Source organism: Eubalaena glacialis, chromosome 7 (genome assembly GCF_028564815.1).
Source record: "Eubalaena glacialis isolate mEubGla1 chromosome 7, mEubGla1.1.hap2.+ XY, whole genome shotgun sequence".
Taxonomy (NCBI): Eukaryota; Metazoa; Chordata; class Mammalia; order Artiodactyla; family Balaenidae; genus Eubalaena; species Eubalaena glacialis.
In genome coordinates, this window is record NC_083722.1 from 7,048,060 (window position 1) to 7,072,364 (window position 24,305).

A 24,305-nucleotide genomic window follows, 5' to 3' on the forward strand; every position below is an offset into this window, starting at 1 on the left:
CACTCTTACAATACATTTATTAGACCTTCAGCATATCGTGATAAAGAGCTATCATCTCCTCCTTCCTGGCAGTGGCATACCAGGGGGGCTGTTCACAGCAGAATGTACTTGGGTATCTTTGGCAAGATTGGTCCCAGTGTCTGAGTAACAGCTGGATTGCTGAGATGGGAGAACTGAAACAGATGATTTCAGTACAAGTAGGTTAAAACAATCCTCTTCAGATAGTGTATAAAGTGCAGTGTTGTGTGTTGTATTGTGGATAATTTGCAATTTGTTTAAGAATTCAAGAAAATTTATTCTGTGCAGAGAAGAGTTTAAGTTATTACTATGATGTCTCTATGCTTTTTCACAAAAAGTTGACAGCTTAACATTCAAATAAAGTAATTGAAATACCTCATAAATAAAATGAAGTGGGCAGAAATCATATTCTCTTGCCTAATAAAAGGTATTATTAAAAATAATGAATATTTTTTTTTTAAAGGAGGAAGTAATGTAGATCAAGAGCTCAACACAACAGTAGACACATGCAAATAATAGTCAATTCTCTGGTTTAATGAAAAGTTAACATATACTTTTGAATTGCAAATTAATTATATTTATTTAGTGGTTATAAATAAAAATCACCTAAATTAAAAAATAATTATTTTAAATACATGACAAGTATTAAAAATGAACACTTCTATAGAAAACATTTTGTTATATTTTATAACTGTGATTGTAGGTAGAACCCCCCGCCTCCCCCCCATAAAAGTTTGTTTTTAAAGGTGTCTTAAAGGAAATCAGGACTTTAAAAAGTTTTGGTTTGGACAGAGAACGGTATGTACAGTGTGTGTATGCACTCTTCGTTATATTGTCTAGCTACTCGGTGTACGTGGGTGTGTGTGCGTGAAACTCTGTGTGTGTGTGTATGTGTGGGTGAAAGCATGTGTTGATATTACTGTTTCTGTGTTGAGAATTTCCCACCAGGACAGACACATAGCAAAAGGCAATTGGGAATGGTAGGAAGTGTTTATTCAAAACCTAACTCAGCCATTCATTAACTTGTGCCCATTATAAATTATTCAACCTCTCTGAACCTCAGCTTCTGTATATGTGAAACGGGAAAAGATGAGGATTCATAGCAGCACATATACAACACCTGATACAATGCATGGCATGTAGTACAGATACAATAAATGATAGGTATGATTATTATCACTGTTACTCTTGGTATTACTCAGTTACATTTGGATAAGTCATTGGTAAGACTTGGAGAGAAAAGACCTAAATATTAGGGTTAGACTAAATATACTCCAGTGTACTTCCACTCCTGAGGTCTATGACCCTTCACACCGCCTGTATCATGGTCACCAATCACACTTATTTATTGGAATGGTTCTATTGGGCTTTATTTTTACAAACTCCTTTCCAACATTTGAGACCCTTTGGTCTTAGAGCCATCCTATGGCATTGATGTCACTCTGTCCATCTTGCAGATTAGGAGGCTGAAGCCTGGGGCGTTCAAGAGATTAACCTGTGACCCCTTGGCCAGTGCTGGACCAGAGATCAAATGCAGGGTTCATTCTATGAAGCTCTACCCTTCCTGACTTTCTCTGTTTGGCCTCTAAGCCAGCCACAAGCCAAGCACTATGCTGGACAGACAGAATTTACCATCCAAAGCAGTACATAGTGGTGGGTGAAAAGTGGTGCTGTTAGTAATTACGCTGTGACAAGAGGAGTAAATCAGGCCAAGCAGAATATAGCGTCACACTGGTCAGAATATAAAAATAATGTGTGCTTTCAAACTCTTTTTCCCTTAGAAAAATAGCTTGGGAATTAGAATACAATTAAAACAAACAAAATCCCTCAAAGTAGCATAGAAAGAGGTAAATGATAAGAGCTATAGCTGTAAGAGGGAAATACATTCCTTAGGCAAAGATAAATGCCTCATTCATTTCTGACTCCAGCACTTAGCATAGTGCCTAGAATATAGCAGAAGCTCCATAAATGTTTATTAAATTGACTTGGATTTCTTTCAGTTGAGGTATTTGGTAAATGAGGGAGGAGGAGATAAAGTTCACACAAAGGCTTTTCACTTGGCCCATGGTAGTAATAAATTTGTGATTATTACCTGCCCTTTTCTAAATGGGCAAACTCGAAATATCATCGTGCATTAAGGTTATAAAGCAGAGGGCATATGAAGCCATGACTAATTGCATTGTGGGGGACGATTTGGGGCAAAAGGCAGAGATAAGAATATTTATTTCCTGTTCGAACAAGAATATCTTTGTTGTAAAGATTAATAAATAATTGGCTGGTTTCATTAATATCGGTCAAATATAATTGAAATGATGAGTTGAGTTCAATGAAACTAAAAGGGCCCAATACCGTATTCTTGGATAGGCACAGCTGCATGTTTTGTAAATGCTATTGAATGTAATGTTTCCCTTTTCATATATGACTCATACCTGATGCCACTGCTAAGTAGATACATTACAGTGGGCTCAATAATACAATACAGTCCTGTATTTCCTGTGAGTGCACCTTGAATTTATTTTGAGGTGGGAGTTGCCACATTTCATGCCTCTGAACCAATTAAAAGTGATGTCATGTGTAGAATGTGCGGGCGTGTCAGGTTGGTGGATAAAGAAACCTAGGTGTTGCACAATAGTTTCGTGGTTGGCTAGACACACACCCTTCCATTTATTGGGCTTCAGGGGTTGGGTCTGAGAATATTTAGAGAAAGATCCGTGAGGTAGAAAGATTGTTCACTGAGGAGCTAATCCTAGCCTCCAAGGCTTGTAGCAACTACTTCTCATTAAACCTTCCCAGGCTCCACTGCTTCGTTTGCCGTCTGCAATTCTTTTCCTCAGGTGAAGAGCTTTGGGCATCAGAGAGGAATCAAGAATGTTGACTTCTAGATCTGTCTGTGCCACTGACTAAATCTAAGTCCGTGGTCAATTCTCAGAGCTTTCTGGGCTGCAGTTCCTCATCTTCAAAATCAGTGCTTCACGTAGAGTATGCCTAAGGTTCTTCGTGTCTCTAATGACGTTTCCTGGTCCACCTTCTGCAAATATTTCTGATCTTTCCATGGTGAAAATGAAGGTGTACACGCAGGTGTGTGAGAACTCTCATCCTCACAGCTAGTGGAAAGAGGAGAATTCACTACAACTGAAAATCTTTCAAAACAAAGGCTGCTTTGGAGTTTCTACCTCTCCTCCCAAACGTTATTGTGAAATTTCCCCCCAGTTCTCTTCTGATTTCTTTTCTTTTCTTTTCTTTTTTTTGATGTGGACCATTTTTAAAAGCTTTATTGAATTTGTTACAATATTGCTTCTGTTTTATGTTTTGGTTTTTTGGCCACGAGGGATGTGGGATCTTAGCTTCCCGACCAGGGATTGAAGCTGTACCCCCTGCATTAGAAGGCAAAGTCTTAACCACTGGACCGCCAGGGATTTCAATCAACCTCAATTGTCCTGAAAATCAAGACACTGGCAGCCTTCAAAAGTCTAAAGCATTGGAGAATTGTTAAGTAAAAAGTCAACTATATTAACTGCAATTATATGTGACTTTACTTAAGAAAGTGCTTTAGTTCATCTGCTAGAAAGATTCCACATTCACATTCAAATTTATTTAGAAATCGCTACATAGTTGTACAGTGACCCAAAAGATTCCACAGGCTAAGGTGGAAAGTTTTCTCAATTGCACCCTCCAGTAGGAGTGAGAATTGTCACATTTTCCTAACTAGACTGTGCATTGAACCATGGCTGGAAGATCAGACTTGTGAGTGTAAACATGGAGCTTGGAGGGGCGAGGGCAGTCAGAACAGGATGTTCTAACAGAACCCAAACAAAGGCAGACATGGGATGACCCATTCACTGAGGGTGAGAGGGAAAGGCCTCAAACACCATGACATTTCATAGGAAAGGGCACCCATCCATGCGTTGGCCATGGCTAATAGACTTCCTATTAATGATTAATCAGGAGGACTCCGTGGAGAACACAGCCTCAGTGATTTCTCAAATCCCAGAATGAAGCATTTGCCAGGTGACTTGAAGGTCTGTTAATGATCACTGAAGGTAAAACCTGCTGGTTGACAGTTTCCTACTTTTTTTTGAGAAATTATTAAGCTCCTCTGGGATAACTGTACAGAGCTTTTGATAAAAAATATTAAAATTCTATTTAGATGTATAATGTTTTAATGCAAATTTTTAACCATAAAAAACCAAACGCTCCATTCAGTTAAATTAATAGAATTACAAAAAGATGTAATGATAGCAATTAAGTCTTGAAAATGCAAATTTTATAGTCAAGGACAATTACCTCATTTATAGTATATTGGAATGGTGCCAGATGAAGGTAATTTAGATCCCCCCAGCTCACAGTTACATCATGATGGATATCTTCATTTCATTAGTACAACAAAGATGGGTGAGAAGTTAGATAATACGTTAAAAAAAGAACTAAAGAGAATTTGACCTTTATAGTATAACTAGAACCAGAATTCCTTCACTAATTTATCAAGTATTTAATGAGTACCAATTATCTAAAATATTAGTGATATATTTTTTCTACCTTAGATTTAAAAAATCTCTTTATTTTCAGCATCCACAAAACACTGGTTTCTAGAGAGATCAAATTTCTTCAAAATCAGGACAGGTTTTTGGTGCTTGATGTGCGTCTTGATGATGCACCGTGCAGATGACCTGATTTCATGTTGATTAGAGTGATACCAAGGCTCCCTGCAAAAGAACAATGGATTTTTCACTAATTATCTTCTCTTTTATTCAAACATGCTTAAGGTAATTTTTGGTGTCTTCAAATCATACAGCTGTGAAATTGTACTACCTAAATAATTATTTTTGACATTTTTAATATTTTACCATGTATTTTCTAATGTTCTTTATTTTAATATGATCGTGTTGGCTGCAGTTCATTTGTACAACACTCAGAACACATTATCCTTTCCACATTACAGGAAGATAAGTAACTTTAACAGAGAGAGAGAGAGAGATTGATTTAATAATAGGTTTTTCAAACACCTGTTTATATTTTCTTAATGCAGTTTTCCTGCTCATATTCATTAAAAAAAAAAAAAAACCTATATAGCCCATGATCTCCTTTTTTTCCCTCTAGAGGGCACTAGATCACACTCCTGCAGATAAAGGACTTAAAATCTAAGCCCTACTTGCTGCTGTTAGTTTTTCTCTTGAGTCATTATCTCTGGAGAGAAAATTACTCCTGTCTAAGGGAAGCAACAACTGTGAGAAGCAGGCGGTTTATTCCTCGCTGTATAGCTCCTGGACAGAGGGCAACCACTGTGCTCATGGTGACAGAGGGGTGGCGGTGGTCAGTAGGTGGGCTTTGGAGACAGACTGATCAAGTTCAAACATGGCTCAGGCGCATCCTGGATATGTAATGTTGGGCAAATTATTTAAACGTTCTGTGCCCCAGTTTCCTCATCTGGAATATGAGGATTATAATCACACCTACCCCACAGTATGGTTGTGAGAACTGAAAATAACAATTTTATACATATATGTATATATGAATTAGAACAGGGATTGCCCTCAACAAGCACTCAATGAGTATTAGTTATTATTTTCAACCCCTTTTTTGGAGCATAATCCTCAATAAAGATTCAGCACTCCTCCCCCTGGGATTTCTTCTTTAATCCCCATGACTCAAACGGGCAAGGCTTTTTTAGGACTCTCTGAGAGAGAAACACAACTACCTTACATAGAAGTACCAAAAGATATTGGTACTTTTAAAGAAGCTTGTGCTATTGATCTAATAGATGTCAGAACAGAAGGTAAATCTCTTTGAATTCCGAGTGACATGATAACTTCATAATTTTACTTTCTTGGTCACTTTTTGGCAGTAATCTCCAAACCAAGACATCTAAAGTTTATTATAATGAAAGGTCATAGGAACATATTTATACTAAATGTGTATATGTATACTAAAAAATGTATACAGAAAAGATTCTATATACATTCAGTATATAGAAAAGATTTTTGTTTGTTTATTTTGTCTGATTTCTTTAAATGTCATTTACAGTAAGAGTCATTAGGGCTTCCCCCCCCTAAAACTTACTTAGTAGCTAGAAGAGTTAATAAAACTTCTGTGAAGATCAATTTTTGTTTCTAGTGATGATACTCAAGTCTTTGTAGGTTCATTTTCTTGGTTAATTGAGCTGGTAGCATAAGAATTTTGTCAAAATACCCATCTTGTTGATGGTGGTGGTGGTAATACTCTTCTCTCTTTTCTCCTCCTGATATTTATATATTTTTTGAGGTAAATTTATCAAACTTTCATTTCTAATGTTCTTAAGAACTGCTTAAGTAACATCCTGAAACATATATTTTGAATACTACTGATGAATCCCCAAAGCATGCCTTATCCAAGAAGCTTTGTAAGAAACCCTACACATTTTGGGTTATGTAAGTGTTCAAATAAATATTTAAAATCAGTTGTCTCTGATGCTCTCAGCTGTGATAGGAATTCATCAGTAAGCCAACTGATAGTCTTTGCCATAACCTTTAGTAGAACTGACTTTGCTCTGGAAGGCCATTCAGGCTGTAATCAACAAACAACCCTACGCCTGGATTGCATTTCTCAAACTGTCAGACTGTCAGATTTTCAAGTGTCTTGTAAGAATTTCAAATATATTTGTATTGATGTACAGAACTGATTGGGTCATTATTAATGAACTAATCAACTATCTTAATAACTGGTTAAATAAACAGTTATTTCAGCCTCATAACCAAATCAACTATACATGTGAGTATCTCTTGGCACTCCTGTGATCTGACCCATTCACAGTATGCTACATGCCAAGTTTTACAGATCTATTCAGAGTGAATAGACAAGATGAAAAGAGATTTATATATGTATTTTCACTCCTTGTAATGAACACGTCTACATGAGGAAATGATACCTAATAACAGCCTTAGTCTCTTAACATCAAGATAGAATTAGAAGCTAAAACTTCATTGTCCAGTTCAAAGAGAGAAATGAATTGATGTTCTTACTTAAATGGTTTCCTATGCAAAGCCACCGAATTTCTGGCATTAAAAAAAAAAAAAAACAAAGGTACGTCTGTTATCCTAGCTGCTGTGTCTGAGTTGTAAAATCCCATCTGCGATCATAATAGGATATTGATTAGTTCGGATGCCATACAAAGCTGAATTGCATTTCTTGGTGGAGCACTAAAGGTCACTGTTTGATTACGCAATAACTTTTCAAATACAAGAAATGCTATTTAAAAGTATGCTTGAATGACTGGGTTGTATTATAAGAAGGAGATGGGGGGATGGAACTTCTTTCATAAAGATAGGTGATAGTTCTTTCATAAAGCTAGATGTTAAATTCTCATAACATCTTTTATTTATTTATGTTTGACATTCTGTAATATTTTATATACTAGAACATAAACCATGAAATAAATTATGAATGCAATTTTTACATGTTATGATCCATGTGATACCTAATCTATGAAACATATAATTCACTTGTTTTTTTTAGATATTAATTGAGTTTGTCACCGGGACCAGCTTATATTTAGTAATACTTATTTTCTGAGGCCATAAATGTAAGACATTCTGCATTACATTATAGAAAATGTGAAGAATATATAAAGAGGATAAAATTACCTATAATTCTGATATTCTGGTTAATTTCTATTCTATTCCCCTTTTTACTTATTAAAAACAATATAAAATCTTCTCTTATATTTATTATACTTACTACAAGTTATAAAATTAAGTTCATCTTATACTAGTTTTTAATGACTTTCCACCTTTATATTTCACTGGGAACGTACCCTTACAAATATTAGATATTATTGGAAAATTGATTCTTAATTACTGCATAATATTCCAGATTAAGAATACAGCATATAATACTTAACCTGTTAATTTGTATTCATAATCCCTCCCACAGATTATGCCAATCATATGACCTATTGTTTGATTGTTACGAGCCCTATATGGTGGAGAGTGACATTATTTTCTATGGTCCCATTACTCTCTTCTCATATCATCACCGTATTCTTTCACCCACTTCTGTTTGACCTTCCAGGTTTCTAACCACTGGCAACATTGCTCCATCCTGACTCTCATTATTTGCCCAAACAAGGATTCATCTTTGATGCGTTGAGTGGCCTTGATCTGACTTGGCAAGATAAAGACATCCATTGAGGCTATCGCAAGGATGGGCCAACAGTATTCTAGCACATCATTAGAGTTCAAACGTGTTTACTGAATACATGAATGACTAAATGAGAGGAAGCAGGTCAGAGAAGGTAGAAAGCAGTGCATGTCGAGAGAATGAGTGGAGAGTTTAAATAGTAGTTCATGGAGAAGGAGGGAAAATGGGGCAATGTAGAAAAAAGGAGAATGCCAGAGGAACGGGCAGGGGTAGCAGAAATAGGGTGGAACACATGAGAATGGGCTGGAGGAAATGGGTGTTGGAAAAGAAGCCATGTGGAGATTAATTGGTACTCTCTGTAGAACAGACCTGTTCTACAGCATGGGCAACACAGCAGAAGCATCACGAACGATACTCCCTGGCCTGTATAACCATCCACTGAGACAAAAGAGACCACTTTCATGTTAATTATTTTATTTAAGTTATCAATAATATGATATACCTATTAATTTAGGTCATATGCACCTTCGAGACATTGATAGAAGTGTACCATCTAGAATTCGGGAGGCGATGGAACTGTTTCTCTATGTGCAATCAGAACCTCCTGGAGCATCTGACTCAGGTCTAGACTCAGACATTTTAAGAGGGAAATAGGCACAGGAGGAAATGTATCCTGGCAGATGATCAACTCAGTGAAGGAAACCTAAAATAGAATCACAAAATGTTAATGGAAAACACATAAACCTATGGCACCTAACAGATGACACCTTTTGAAGGAGTATCAGGTAGAAAAGGAACCGAGTGGCTCATTTGACTATAAGGAGAAGAGACATGAGTACAGTGTGCAGGCTTTTCAGGAAGACAGATTTTTCTTTGTTCAAGGAAAACCCACTAAGCAGTAGAAGTGTGTGAGTCAACATTGGAGGTGCTGAAATACACATTGGTGAACAGATGGTGGGGATTCTGTTGTGGAGAGTCAAATATCTGCTATTTGGTGGCGCCAGATAATCTTTAAGGTCCCAGCCACCCTTGAGATACTATAAGTTTATGTGGATCTCTATCTAGATCAAGCAGAGAAAGCAAATATGAATTTGGATTTCTGTATCCTAAACTGCTTTAATAAAAGTTTGCATTTTCAAACCACTTTAGATTTTATGCCATCAAAAATTTTACTCTGATCTTTCATAAGAAAACATCTATAACAACTATAATATTGTTTTCAAGATTAACAACTATAGTTGTAGTCTAAGATGTTGCATAGGTTTTCTGAAGAAATCTCACTTTCTAAGTGCCAAGATAAATCGTTGAAAATGGCCCTGCTCTTGAGTTGCTTATGTATATCATGCATTTAGACTGTGGAAAGGACCTACGAGAATTGCTTCAGAAGTACCTAGAGGGAGACCTACTGGAACCCAGAGGAGAGACACAAAGTTTATGTTGGGACTATCCCAAAGTTAGGTCTTGAGAGCATGAATAGGAACTAGCTGAATGAAAAAAGTAGAGAGTAATGTTCTAGGTAAGAAGAAGCACATACAAATGAGAAGCTTAAAGAGTTTGCAGGTATCAAAAAGTAGGTTGGTAAAGTCAAAGCTATGTTTGAAGTGAGGTGTAACAGATGATGATGCCAACAGTAGATACAGTCAGATAGACAAGTACATTTTATGGTACCTTAAGAAACATGAATTTTATACCATAGGCATTAGAAAACTACTGACATGAATCAGATGGATTTGACTTCAGCTCAAGGGTTGCTACTGTGTAAAGATCATGAAATATATATTTAAATAGACCAAGAATAAAGGCAAAGAGACCAATTGGAGATGACTGTAATAGCCCTGAGAAAGATCTTTAAAACCTAAGCTGGACCAAATAATAGATATGGAGAAGACATGAAAGAATTACAAATTATTTTTAAAGTAAAGTAACTGATTACGAAGATTGATCGAAAATATTAGGCATTAGGAAATGTAGTAGTCAGTAATGACTCCAGTTTCTTACTTGGGTGACCCTATTAAAACCATCAACTGAGATTAAGAACATGTTCTGAGGGAGCGATTTGATTTATTCCATTTTGAACTATTAACTTTAAAACCCTTCAACGTCCTTAAGTAGTTATGTCGAGCAGGCACCTGGATACTGAGGTTTAAATCTGAAGAGAATGGTTCTGTTTGAAGATATAAATCAAATTTTGTCTACATATAAACATCCAGGAGAAAGAAGATGGAAAAAGAAGTGGGCTAAAGAAAAAAAAAAAAAGAAAGAAACACCATGTTTAAAATGATGAGCAAAAAGAGATTCAGAAAGGAATAAGAGAAGACGTGGTGGGAGAAGCAGGAGAATCATCAAGTCTGATATCATGAAATCAAGGGAATAGTTCCAAGGAGGATTAATCAATAACAGTAAATGAAATCCACGGTCTAGCAAGATAAGAGTTAAAAGTGCCTGTTTAATTTGAGAATTAAATGGCCACCTTCAGGAGACTGGTTTACATGGAGTAGCAGCCAGAAGAAACATTGCTGTGTTGACCATTAGAGGGGAAGCAAGGAATTAAGGACCCTAAGTCTTTTCATAGGAAGAGTTCCTTCTCCTCTGTCCATATTTGAGTTTAGAGAAATAAAGAGCAGAGAAAGGGTATAGGTAGAAGAAAATAAAAGGTCAAGGGAATAGTAGTATTTGTCTTGCTTTGGTTTTAGAATGGTAAGAATTTCAGCATGTCTATATGTCCAAAAGAGTAAGATCTAGCACAGAAGGAGGGTTGAAGGTAATGAAGAGATTTGTGACAGAGAGATGGGAGGTGACATTGGCCTTAAATGGGAGGGGGGACAACACTTCTTCCAGTTCCTGTATTCTATACTCTCATTCAGCTTGCTTATTCATTACAGGTAGATTTGTGTATGTGTGTTGGTGTGTGTGTTGATAAAGTACTTTTTTTTCTTTTAGCAATTACCTGGTACTGAATAGAGTTTAGTTTTATTCCCTAAATTCTTAGCTATAAGTCTTCAGATCCATCTTTTGAAAATCTTCATATTTTTTTCTTTAAAGGAAGACATTTTAAAAAAATACCCTAAAGACAAGTTCCATGTTTTCTTCAGTACAATTTTTTTTTTTATATCTCATATTGAACCCCTGGGCCTTGCTCCTTCTATTTCCAGAGAGGTGAAATGCAAGAACAGATTGCTTCCAAGATTAATTATATAACAAAGGTGAGCATTTCTCCTACAACAAACAGGTACAGTGGCAAGAAAAACAAAAAAAGTTAATCTGAAAAATCTATTGTAGTTGATGGACTTCTTACCATGTTACCAAAAACATCTATACTGTAAAGACAGAATGCTGAGCCTATAATCATGAATTTGCGAATATGCTGCACAAATGGTCATCAAAATAGAAGTTTGATGAATTGAATGGATGCTGGACTTCTGTAAAATTCCAGTGACACTCACTTTTAGATAAGGGCTCTAGCAATAACTAATGAGAAGGGAATTTCATTACGCAGCTCACATACATCACAACTGAAATATTTTTTGTATTTGCTTTAATCATTTAATATTCTGTACATAATTTAGTCAGTGTTGGTTTAGTTCATCCTGACTCTTCTGTTGGTAATATTTATATAGCCTGAGATAAAGAGCTTGACCCAGTATTGTTTAGAAATGTAATCCGAACTTGGTGGAGCCAGTTGAATTCATTGTCTTTGTGATTTGTGGACACAGTAGAATACATCCCTGTCTTCCAGAATTGACCCTTTAACCAACTTGGGCAGTTAGACAAGGACTCCTTTCTTATGTATTTTTAATAATATTTTAAATTATGTGAGTAGTACATTATTTTTATAGTGACTCAATTTACAAATAGCTCCCATCAATTCACATGTGCACTCAAACTTACTACACGGCAGTGAATTTCATCCAATGAATTGTATCCCCTATTTAGTTTTTACTAAGCCTTTTCAGATCACATCATTAAACTGATGTAAAAATTTTCTGTCTGTGATGCTACCGTGTTCTGTGACTTCCTAGTATCATTTCTGCCTCCTTCATGTTTGTATGAACTTTCCTTTTAAAAAAGCTTTTGGCTAGAGGAATCTAGCAGTTCAGCAGAATTTCTTTCTAAATGGTTGTAAATATTTTAAATCCTTTGTATAATTAGATACCCCCATACGTTGCTGTACACTTTCTTATTTCATATGCATATGCAAACTCAGTTTGCCTTAGAGGAAAGTACGGTTGCCTGTAAGGGGAGCCCCCAGCCAGTGAGATCAAAATACCCAACTGAATTCTCACATTTTCACATGCTCTGCTGTCTTCCCACTTTCCATAAACTGGTCACCAGATTTTTTTCCTTTAAACTGACTTTTAAAATGCCAATCCTTTTTGTAAAAATTAAGACGCTCAAAAAAAAACCACTCTTCTAGTCACATGTGAATAAAAAATGTTTTGTAAATACATTGATGAGGAAGAAGCTGTACAATGTATAATTACATATTACATTAGAAATTTTCAGTTTATGTATTTACATAATTGGGATAACTCTTCAATTTGGACAATCTTTTCCCTCTAGTTTAATCAAATATTTTCAAAATATCCTTTTCTGAGACACTACTCTTTTTACTGGGCATCCATAGCAATTTGTACATTGGTTTGTTGTAGCATTTTCATACTATTGAATGAATAGTATTTATAAATTTATCTTTTCAAATGGGCCAGGAACTCCTCAGGAACAGGGATGGTGTTTGATTCATATTTATCTATTCATCAACTAGCTAATGGGTAATGTCTAATCACTGCCTCTCCACCTCCTTAGGACTACAATTCAGGACTAGCCAATGTGGACCCCAGAGAGCTGAGAACAGATGAGGCCAAGGAATGACCAGAAACAGCCAGAAAGGAATTGAACTAGTGCACAAGGGTCAACTATATTCAAGGACAAATGGGAGTTAAATCCAGAGAGAAACAATATCCATGTGTCAGTTCCAAAGGGCAAGTGTGGAACCAGTAACAGCAGCCAAAACAAGAAACCAAAAATCAGGTGTCAATGCAATGATGAGATAATAGGAAGATGCAGAGGATAGATGAAGGGAGAGAGTCAAGAAATGTGAATGTCTGTAGTGTTGGGGCACTTGGAGGCTGATTTGGGTGATTCTACTTACGCATGTTATTATGTTGGGTGAAAACAAGAAGAATCACGCATGCATGCATGTATACACGTGAGCACACACACAAAGGGAAAAGGAGACATGGAGGGAGCTTATATTAACATATGTAAGATCAATTGATAATATTTATGGGCCCTTTGATGGCATTCGTTGTCTGATCCAAGTCCAGGATACCTTGAAAATGACGATGATGTTGGTAGTAATAGCAGTCATTATAATAGAAGCCTATTTGCTCAAGATGCTATGGGAAATTGTGTACGCACATAGTACTATTCAACATTGATTTAGATAGAAGTATCTAGCAGATAAGGGACTAATATATAGTTATTGATTTAATTTGAAAAATAAGGAAGTGTCAACACATATATAAATAAGGAAAATGTCAACAAATGCATAACTTATATGCCTAGACATAATATTTCCAAAGGTGCGTGTGAAGGTGGTACATTAAGAGAGAGCCAAGTCAGTGGCATGTTGCCAGAGAACTGCTGTCACTCTCTGTATCACTTCATCAGGAGGGCTAAAGAGCATTCTGTGAGCTCTTCTGGATTGATTTATTTCAGGTTTGTTGGAGAAAGCAGTGGGAATTTGGGAGCTGTTTGCATAATGGATGGGAGAGCTTGGAGAACAAGAACGCATTCCACAGACAGACGTCCCGAGAGCAGAAGTGGGAGTGGGGAGAGCAGACAGAAGACCTCACCTGAAAGGAATGGCGACGATGGGTCAGGGAATAGGCAATTCCATATAAAGTTTACATGCATAAGATGTTTTCATAACGCCAAGACAATAGATGAAGTATTACGGCAGCTGACTGCAGATGGTCATGGTGAGCACAGTACTCTGCTCTCCTTGTCCTGCAGTTTGCTCTATTCTAAATAAACCTGAATTGTTTTCGTTCTTACAACGAACGAAAGTTCGTTGCATTATGCAACTTACATTGAGGAGCTTATTAAGCTACTTAGATAGATGTTTCTTCTAGATATTATATCTTCCAAGCTGTCTGCATATTGTAAGGATTTAATGTTCCCTAACTGGGTAATGGTATTACTATATTCTAAAATGGTCCCTTTGGGACGACCCTTGTGTAGTTTCCTGTTTCCTGTCAGTGTGGTTTAACCTATACAGTGAAGAGAAGGGTTGCAGAGGCTTAAATGTTTCAAAGTAAAGCTTGCTTGAGTTGCATAAACCAATTGCTACCTGAATCAGAGAAGGTATCAGGCATGCTCAGGTTTTTACTAAGAAACCTTGAAAAGCTGTTTTTTGTCACTCTTTTTGGTCATTGTTTTAATGCCTTCCAAGCAGATATCACTCATAAAGTCTTGAAAAACTTAACGTGTATTTGCAAAGAGGATTCAAATGAGGCTTCCCATTCTCCTTTTGTTCTCTGGGCCTTGTTTTCCTATCTTTTTTGCAGTACTTTAATAAGCAGGGAATTATTCACAATTAATGATGGCCAATCACTACAGTGGGGGATATACACTTATAAAATTATGACAAATAGCCACATACCGTGTGATCAGAGTACACAAATTACACCATAAGCAGAAAGTAGTTATGCTTGATTGGAGCAATTAAATGTTTTCTTTTAAAAAAATAACTCCAGTGAGAATATTTTAGAAAATGACTTTTTAATCATCTGTAGAACTGCTAAAATTATTGTCTCATAGTAGTTGTAAAGTACAGCATGTTTAGAATTCACTGTAATCCCTTTGCCTAGCCATGGGAGTCTTCCCCAAAAAACCTGTTTACTTGAAACTTCTTTTCAATCACAGACTTAATATCAATTCATTCACCTTTGGAATAAAATGACAATAATTTTCTAGGACTAGAAAACGTGACATTTGGCTTCCAAGAACAAGCAAGTACTGCCCACTCTGTACAGCCAGATTAGAGGGAAAAATTCCTAAACAAATATGCCTTATCACCTTGCAGTTAGACTGTCCCCACCAGATTGGAACTTGTGCAAGGGTTGAGGGAAAGTTCTGTGGAGATTCGACAAAGGAGCTACATTATTCTATAGGACCACTGTAGAAGGAAGCTGAGGAGCAACTTGGTCATAAATTCAATAAAACTAAAAATTTTTCCTTTGTCTTCCATCACAAGAGTTTAAACCCTTAATTTGGATTTTTCTAGATTACTTATCTATACCTACAACATGTTGATTCAATTTTGTAGTCTCCTTTGCCACGTGATAATAAATTACATGAATTTTTATAATTTGAATTTTTATAGCACCACCTTAATGGTTGCATGATTCATTTAATTAATTAAACTAGAACCAAGAGAGAAATATAGCTTATTTCTGTTTAAAAACGTCTTACCTTGATTATTTTGAAATTTACACATTTTTTCCTATTCCTATTTTTATTTATTTATTTTTGGTTGCGTTGGGTCTTCGTTGCTGTGCACTGGCTTTCTCTAGCTGCGGTGAGCGAGCGGGAGCTACTCTTCATTGCCGTGTGTGGGCTTCTCATTGCGGTGGCTTCTCTTGTTGTGGAGCACGGGCTCTAGGCGCGTGGGCTTCAGTAGTTGTAGCTCATGGGCTCAGTAGTTGTGGCTCTTGGGCTCAGTAGTCGTGGCTCACGGGCTCAGTAGTTGTGGCTTGCGGGCTCAGTAGTTGTGGCTTGTGGGCTCTAGAGTGCAGGCTCAGTAGTTGTGGCACAAGGGCTTAGTTGCTCTGCGGCACGTGGGATCTTCCCGGACCAGGACTGGAACCCGTGTCCCCTGCATTGACAGGTGGGTTCTTAACCACTGCGCCGCTAGGGAAGCCCTCCCTATACCTATTTTTTTAATCGTCTATAGATTCACATGAAGATAAGGTTTCTCAAATGCCTCTGAGGCAGTCACTCCCTGTCTCCCACAGCCTGCCTGAGGTTACACAGCTTCTGGGGGAAAAGCTACAGTGAGCTTATCATGAATGATCCTTTTTTTCCTGACTTCTCATGTATTTTTTACTTTTTCTAGGCAATATGGCTTGAAGAGATGTATTTGTTGTAGAGTTACAGCCTCATTCAGGGTGCGTGAAGGGAAGCTTTTTTTCTCACCAAAAAGATATCCAAATATAATCACTTTAGGAAAGCTGACTTATCGTACAGAATGAAAATGAAGTTTCCAGACTTTAAATTCACACAGTGCTATCTCCAGAGTCTATGAGGTAAGGAGTCTGGCCAACTCTATGGATTATATGAATTTGTTTCTCTTGGTCTCTTTGTTGGTTTCTTCACTTTCACCATCTTCATAGCCTCTAGGTTTCCAAATTGAGCCCTGGTCTTCATATTATGTATGAATACAGTAAGATATCCATTTAACCAGACTCAAGTGGGTGAGTAACTTGAAGTGAAACTAGAGAAATCTCTAAAACAGATAACTTCTACCATTCTGAGTAAGATCTTTGATCACATTAAGTAAAGGTAATCTTATACACTCAAAACTCTGGATCTAAAACCAGGGTTGGTCTTGTCGTTAAGAAGCCAAAACTTAGATTTTATAAAATAGCAAAAGCTTAAATATTCTGTAAATTCTCAGCTCTATTTCTCAGTTCTCATTAGCATATTTAATTGTTTCCAATAAGACCTCTTTGCAGCAGAAATAGAAAGACAACGTGTGTCAGTTCGCTGATGTGTGGTATCATTTGAAATCCACACAGGATCTCCGTCTACCTGCTGTGCTTAATTTCAGTATACATTTCTATGATTAATTTTGTTTTCCTTCAGTACATCAGAATGTTCTAAGTCATTTGTGTTTATGCATCTTATGCTGTGGATTAAAGTGGACTTAGGATTCCTAAGAAGTGAGCTGTTTTTGAATTTGAACTCTAAAGACTATCACAGAAGACCATAGATCCTGATTCTTTACTTGAGATTTATAGTACCATACATACCTGACCCCAGAGTCCCTCAAGAGAATTCAAACAGTCTGTGAAACTGGATGAGAAAAAATGCTTCTCTATTTTCACTAATATATGACAAAATTTTTCAGCATTTCCTTTCATGTTTAATATTGCCCCCAAACCATGGAAGTATTAACAGTACTTTTGATTTTGTCACCAGTAAAAATCACAGGTACATACATATCATATTGTTACAGATATCCTGGAATATGATTTATGTTCATCATGCATTCAACATTGTGGTGGTTCACCACTTGATCTTGTTATTTAATAAATTAGTGAGAAATATGTGCATTACACTATAACAAAATCCTTCAAATTTTGACAGCGTTAGTATAATTAGTCTCCTTTGTAATCTTAAGTATTTTATTTTATGCATTTAAAAATGTTGTTCTCAGAATGGATTCATGGCCTTCATCAGATTGCCAAAGAAGTCCGTGACTCAACAAGGGTGAAGAAACCCTGCTTCAGGTTATATAAAAATGTAGGTCATGTAGGGAGTTCCTTGGCAGTCCAGTGGTTAAGACTCCATGCTTCCACTGCAAGGGGCACAGGTTCGATCCCTGATTGGGGAATTAAGATCCTTCATGCTGCACGGCATGGCCAAAAAAAAAAAAAAATGTAGCTCACTTAGACATTTCAGTTTCAAAATGGAAAAAATATGTTCATTCTCTTCTGCACAGCTTCTAGTACATCAGGGCTGAATTAAGCACTGTATCTACATTTTCTATAAGATCTATCTTCATGTTTCTATAAAATGTATTAATGCATCATTTTATGATAATTGGTTGAGCCTTAATACGTGTTTGCTCCTAAGCAAGGTGCTGAGAAATACAAAAGTAATGGTCCCTACTCTCAACGACTTCACAATCAAGCTGAGTTGACCAGATTATGATTTACAAAACATCCATAACATAATCATGTTCTAAATAGTCAGTAAATGTTAACAATAAGTACAAAAGTAGAAAGGAAAAATAAAAAGATAGGCATATGGACCCCAAATGCTGGGTAAGCTTGCATGGAGGGATGAGGTCTGAGTTGGAAACTGACTGTGGTTAGAATTCCAGTAGAGAGAAGAGTCAGCCCCCATTGTAAGAGGAAGAGAAGGAGCAGAGGCTGGGTAGGAATGGTCATCCTCTGTGCTCTCACCCTGCTTTATTTTTCATCATAGAACTTAAAACAACTTGGAAGGTATGTATTTATTTAATTATCAATTGTCTGCAAATAAAATATAAGATCAGGAACTTTGTTTTGTTCATGGTGTATCCTGAGTGCAAATAAATTGTCTGGTATATGGTAGATGCTTGATAAACATTTACTGAAGGAAGAAAGAGCAGGAAGAAATGATAGAGGGAGAGAAAGAGAGAAGGATGGAGGATGAGACAGAAAGGGAGATGCAGTAAGTGTATGGGCTGAGAAAACAGAAGAGAATGGTCTGATTAGAGCAAAGCGTGAGTGTAGAGAGAAACATGAAAATACATATGAAGTGGTGAGTACTTACAACACCCATAAGAGAGTTAACCTTTACATCCAGTAACTGAGAGCCAGCTATCAGGCATTCTATATAATAAGCTAATTTACACCGAAGTACCTAATTTATGCCTGGGAACATAGCGGGGACTCAAAAAATGTTAGCTCTTTCCTGATATTTAGATGTTTAAGTCTTAAAGCTGGATAACTCAAGGCTCAGTTTAATTGCAAAGGGTGTTTCATTAAAAATATTGAGAGTGTCCTTGTCCCTGCAGTGAGCCACACCTCTCCCTCCTGCAGGAGACCCTCTAACACTAGCAGATATAGGGTATCTTTTTTGGTGGGTTCCAGAGTCTTCTTGTAGATGGTTGTTCGGCAGTTAGTTGTGATTCCGGTGCTCTCACAAGAAGAGCTGTGTGGCTGACAGGGTCTTGGTGCTCCGGCTGGGTGTCAGGCCTGAGCCTCTGAGGTGGGAGAGTTCAGGACATTGGTCCAGCAGAGACCTCCTGGCCCCACGTAATATCAATCAGCGAGAGCTCTCCCAGAGATCTCCATCTCAATGTTAAGACCCAGCTCCACTCAACGACCAGCAAGCTCCAGTGCTGGACACCCCATGCCAAACAACTAGCAAGACAGGAATACAACACCACCCATTAACAGAGAGGCTGCGTAAAATCATAATAAGTTCACAGACACCGCAAAACACAACACTGGATGCGGTCCTGCCCACCAGAAAGACAAGATCCAGCCTCATCCACCAAAACACAGGCACCAGTCACCTCCACCAGGAAGCCTACACAACCCACCGAACCAACTTTACCCATTAGAGGCAGACACCAAAAACAATGGGAACTACGAACCTGCAGCCTGCCAAAAAGAGACCCCAAACACAGTAAGTTAAGCAAAATGAGAAGACAGAGAAATACACAGCAGATGAAGGAGCAAAGTAAAAACCCACCAGACCAAACAAATGAAGAGGAAATAGACAGTCTACCTGAAAAAGAACTCAGAGTAATGACAGTAAAGGTGATCCAATATCTTGGAAATAGAATGGAGAAAATACAAGAAACGTATAACAAGGACCCAGAAGAACTAAAGAGCAAACAAACAATGATGAACAATACAATAAATGAAATTAAAAATTCTCTAGAAGGAATCAATAGCAGAATAACTGAGGCAGAAGAACGGATAAGTGACCTGGAAAATGAAATGGTAGAAATAACTGCCACAGAGCAGAATAAAGAAAAAAGAATGAAAATAATTGAGGACAGTCTCAGAGACCTCTGGGACAACATTAAATGCACCAACATCCGAATTATAGGGGTCCCAGAAGAAGAAGAGAAAAAGAAAGGGACAGAGAAAAGATTTGAAGAGATTATAGTTGAAAACTTCCCTAATATGGGAAAGGAAATAGTCAGGTCCAGGAAGCGCAGAGAGTCCCATACAGGATAAATCCAAGGAGAAACACACCAAGACACATATTAATCAAGCTATCAAAAATTAAATACAAAGAAAAAATATTAAAAGCAGTAAGAGAAAAGCAACAAATAACATACAAGGGAATCCCCATAAGGTTAACAGCTGATCTTTCAGCAGAAACTCTGCAAGCTAGAAGGGAGTAGCAGGACATATTTAAAGTGATGAAAGGGAAAAACCTACAACCAAGGCGACAATACCCAGCAAGGATCTCATTCAGATTCAATGGAGAAATTAAAAACTTTACAGACAAACAAAAGCTAAGAGAATTCAACACCACCAAACCAGCTTTACAACAAATGCTAAAGGAACTTCTCTAGGCAGGAAACACAAGAGAAGGAAAAGACCTACAATAACAAACCCAAAACAGTTAAGAAAATAGTAATAGCAATAATACCTTAAATATTTAATATTTTAATACCTTAATATTTTAATACCTTAAATATGATAATTACCTTAAATGTAAATGGATTAAATGCTCCAGCCAAAAGACATAGACTGACTGAATGGATACAAAAACAAGACCCGTATATATGCTGTCTACAAGAGACCCACTTCAGACCTAGGGACACATAGAGACTGAAAGCGAGGGGATGGAAAAGATATTCCATGCAAATGGAAATCAAAAGAAAGCTGGAGTGGCAATTCCCATATCAGACAAAATAGACTTTAAAATAAAGACTATTACAAGAGACAAAGAAGGACACTACATAATGATCAAGGGATCAAACCAAGAAGAAGATATAACAATTGTAAATATTTATGCACCCAACATAGGAGCACCTCAATACATAAGGCAAATGCTAACAGCCATAAAAGGGGAAATCGACAGTAATACAATCATAGTAGGGGACTTTAACACCCCACTTTCACCAATGGACATATCATCCAAAATGAAAATAAGTAAGGAAACACAAGCTTTAAATGATACATTAAAAAGATGGACTTAATTGATATTTATAGAACATTCCATCCAAAAACAACAGAATACACTTTCTTCTCAAGTGCTCATGGAACATTCTCCAGGATAGATCATATCTTTGGTCACAAATCAAGCCTTGGTAAATTTAAGAAAATTGAAATCGTATCAAGTATCTTTTCTGACCACAACGCTATGAGACTAGATATCAATTACAGGAAAAAATCTGTAAAAAATACAAACACACGGAAGCTGAACAATACAGTACTAAATAACCAAGAGATCATTGAAGAAGTCAAAGAGGAAATCAAAAAATACCTAGAAACAAATGACAATGAAAACACGACGACCCAAAACCTATGGGATGCAGCAAAGGCAGTTCTAAGAGGGAAGTTTATAGCAATACAATCCTACCTCAACAAACAAGAAAAATCTCAAATAAACAACCTAACCTTACACCTAAAGCAATTAGAGAAAGAAGAACAACAACAACAACAACAAAACCCAAAGTTAGCAGAAGGAAAGAAATCATAAAGATCAGACTAGAAATAAATGAAAAAGAAATGAAGTAAACGATAGGAAAGATCAATAAAACTAAAAGCTGTTTCTTTGAGAAGATAAACAAAACTGATAAACCATTGGCCAGACTCATCAAGAAAAAAAGGGAGAAGACTCAATACAATTAGAAATGAAAAAGGAGAAGTAACAACTGACACTGCAGAAACACAAAGGATCATGAGAGATTACTACAAGCAACTATATGCCAATAAAATGGACAACCTGGAAGAAATGGAAAAATTCTTAGAAAAGCAGAACCTCTGAGACTGAACCAGGAAGAAATAGAAAATATAAACAAACCAATCAGAAACACTGAAATTGAAACTGTGATTAAAAACCTTCCAAAAAACAAAAACCCAGGACCAGATGGCTTCACAGGCGAATTCTATCAAACATTTAGAGAAGAGTTAACACCTATCCTTCTTAAACTCTTCCAAAATATAGCAGAGAGAGGAACACTCCCAAACTCATTCTACGAGGCCACCATCACCCTGATACCAAAACCAGACAAAGATGTCACAAAAAAAGAAAACTACAGACCAATATCACCGATGAACATATATGCAAAAATCCTCAACAAATACTAGCAAAGAGAATCCAACAGTACATTAAAAGGATCATACACCATGATCAAGTGGGGTTTATCCCAGGAATACAAGGATTCTTCAACATAAGCAAATCAATCAATGTGATAAACCATATTAACAAGTTGAAGGATCAAGACCATATCATCATCTCAATAGATGCAGAAAAATCTTTTGACAAAATTCAACACACATTTATGATAAAAACCCTCCAGAAAGTAGGCATAGAGGGAACTTACCTCAACATAATAAAGGCCATATATGACAAACCCACAGCCAACACCATTCTCAATAGTGAAAAATTGAAACCATTTCCACTAAGATCAGGAACAAGACAATGCTGCCCACTCTCACCACTATTATACAACATAGTTTTGGAAGTTTTAGCCACAGCAATCAGAGAAGAAAAAGAAATAAAAGTAATCCAAATCAGAAAAGAAGAAGTAAAACTGTCATTGTTTGCAGATGACATGATCCTATACATAGAGAATCCTAAAGATGCTACCAGAAAACTACTAGAGCTAATCAATGAATTTGGTAAAGTAGCAGGATACAAAATTAATGCACAGAAATCTCTTGCATTCCTATACAGTAATGATGAAAAATCTGAAAGAGAAATTAAGGAAACACTCCCATTTACCACTGCAACAAAAAGAATAAAATACCTAGGAATAAACCTACCCAAGGAGAAAAAAGACCTGAATGCAGAAAACTATAAGACACTGATGAAAGAAATTAAAGATGATACAAACAGATGGAGAGATATACCATGTTCTTGGATTAGGAGAATCAACATTGTGAAAATGACTATACTACCCAAAGCAATCTACAGATTAAATGTAATCCCTATCAAACTGCCAATGGCATTTTTCACAGAACTAGAACAAAAAATTTCACAATTTGTATGGAAACACAAAAGACCCCGAATAACCAAAGCAATCTTGAGAAAGAAAAACGGAGCTAGGGGAATCAGGCTCCCTGACTTCAGACTATACTACAAAGCTACAGTAATCAGGACAGTATGGTACTGGCACAAAAGCAGAAATATAGATCAATGGAACAGGATAGAAAGCCCAGAGATAAACCCACATACATATGACCACCTTGTCTTTGATAAAGGAGGCAAGAATAAACAATGGAGGAAAGACAGCCTCTTCAATAAGTGGTGCTGGGAAAACTAGACAGCTACACATAAAAGATTGAAATTAGAACACTCCCTAACACCATACACAAAAATAAACTCAAAATGGATTAAAGACCTAAATGTAAGGCCAGACTCTATAAAACTCTTAGAGGAAAACATAGGCAAAACACTTTATGACATAAATCACAGCAAGATCCTTTTTGACCCACCTCCTAGAGAAATGGAAATAAAAACAAAAATAAACAAATGGGACCTAATGAAACTTAAAAGCTTTTGCACAGCAAAGGAAACCATAAACAAGACAAAAAGACAACCCTCAGAATGGGAGAAAACATTTGCAAATGAAGCAACTGACAAAGGATTGATCTCCAAAATATACAAGCAGCTCATGCAGTTCAATATCCAAAAAACAAACAACCGAGTTCAAAAATGGGCAGAAGTCCTAAATAGACATTTCTCCAAAGAAGATCTACAGATTGCCAACAAACACATGAAAGGATGCTCAACATCATTAATCATTAGAGAAATGCATATCAAAACTACAATGAGGTATCACCTCACACAGGTCAGAGTGGCCATCATCAAAAAATCTACAAAGAATAAATGCTGGAGAGGGTGTGGAGAAAAGGGAACCCTTCTGCACTTTTGGGGGAAATGTAAATTGATACAGCCACTATGGAGAACAGTATGGAGGTTCCTTAAAAAACGAAAAATAGAACTACCATATGACCCAGCAATCCCACTACTGGGCATATACCCTGAGAAAACCATAATTCAAAAAGAGTCATGCCACAATGTTCATTGCAGCTCTATTTATAATAGCCAGGACATGGAAGCAACTTAAGTGTCCATTGATAGATGAATGGATAAGGGAGATGTGGCACATATATACAATGGACTATTACTCAGCCTTAAAAAGAAATGAAATTGAGTTATCTGTAGTGAGGTGGATGGACGTAGAGACTGTCATACAGAGTGAA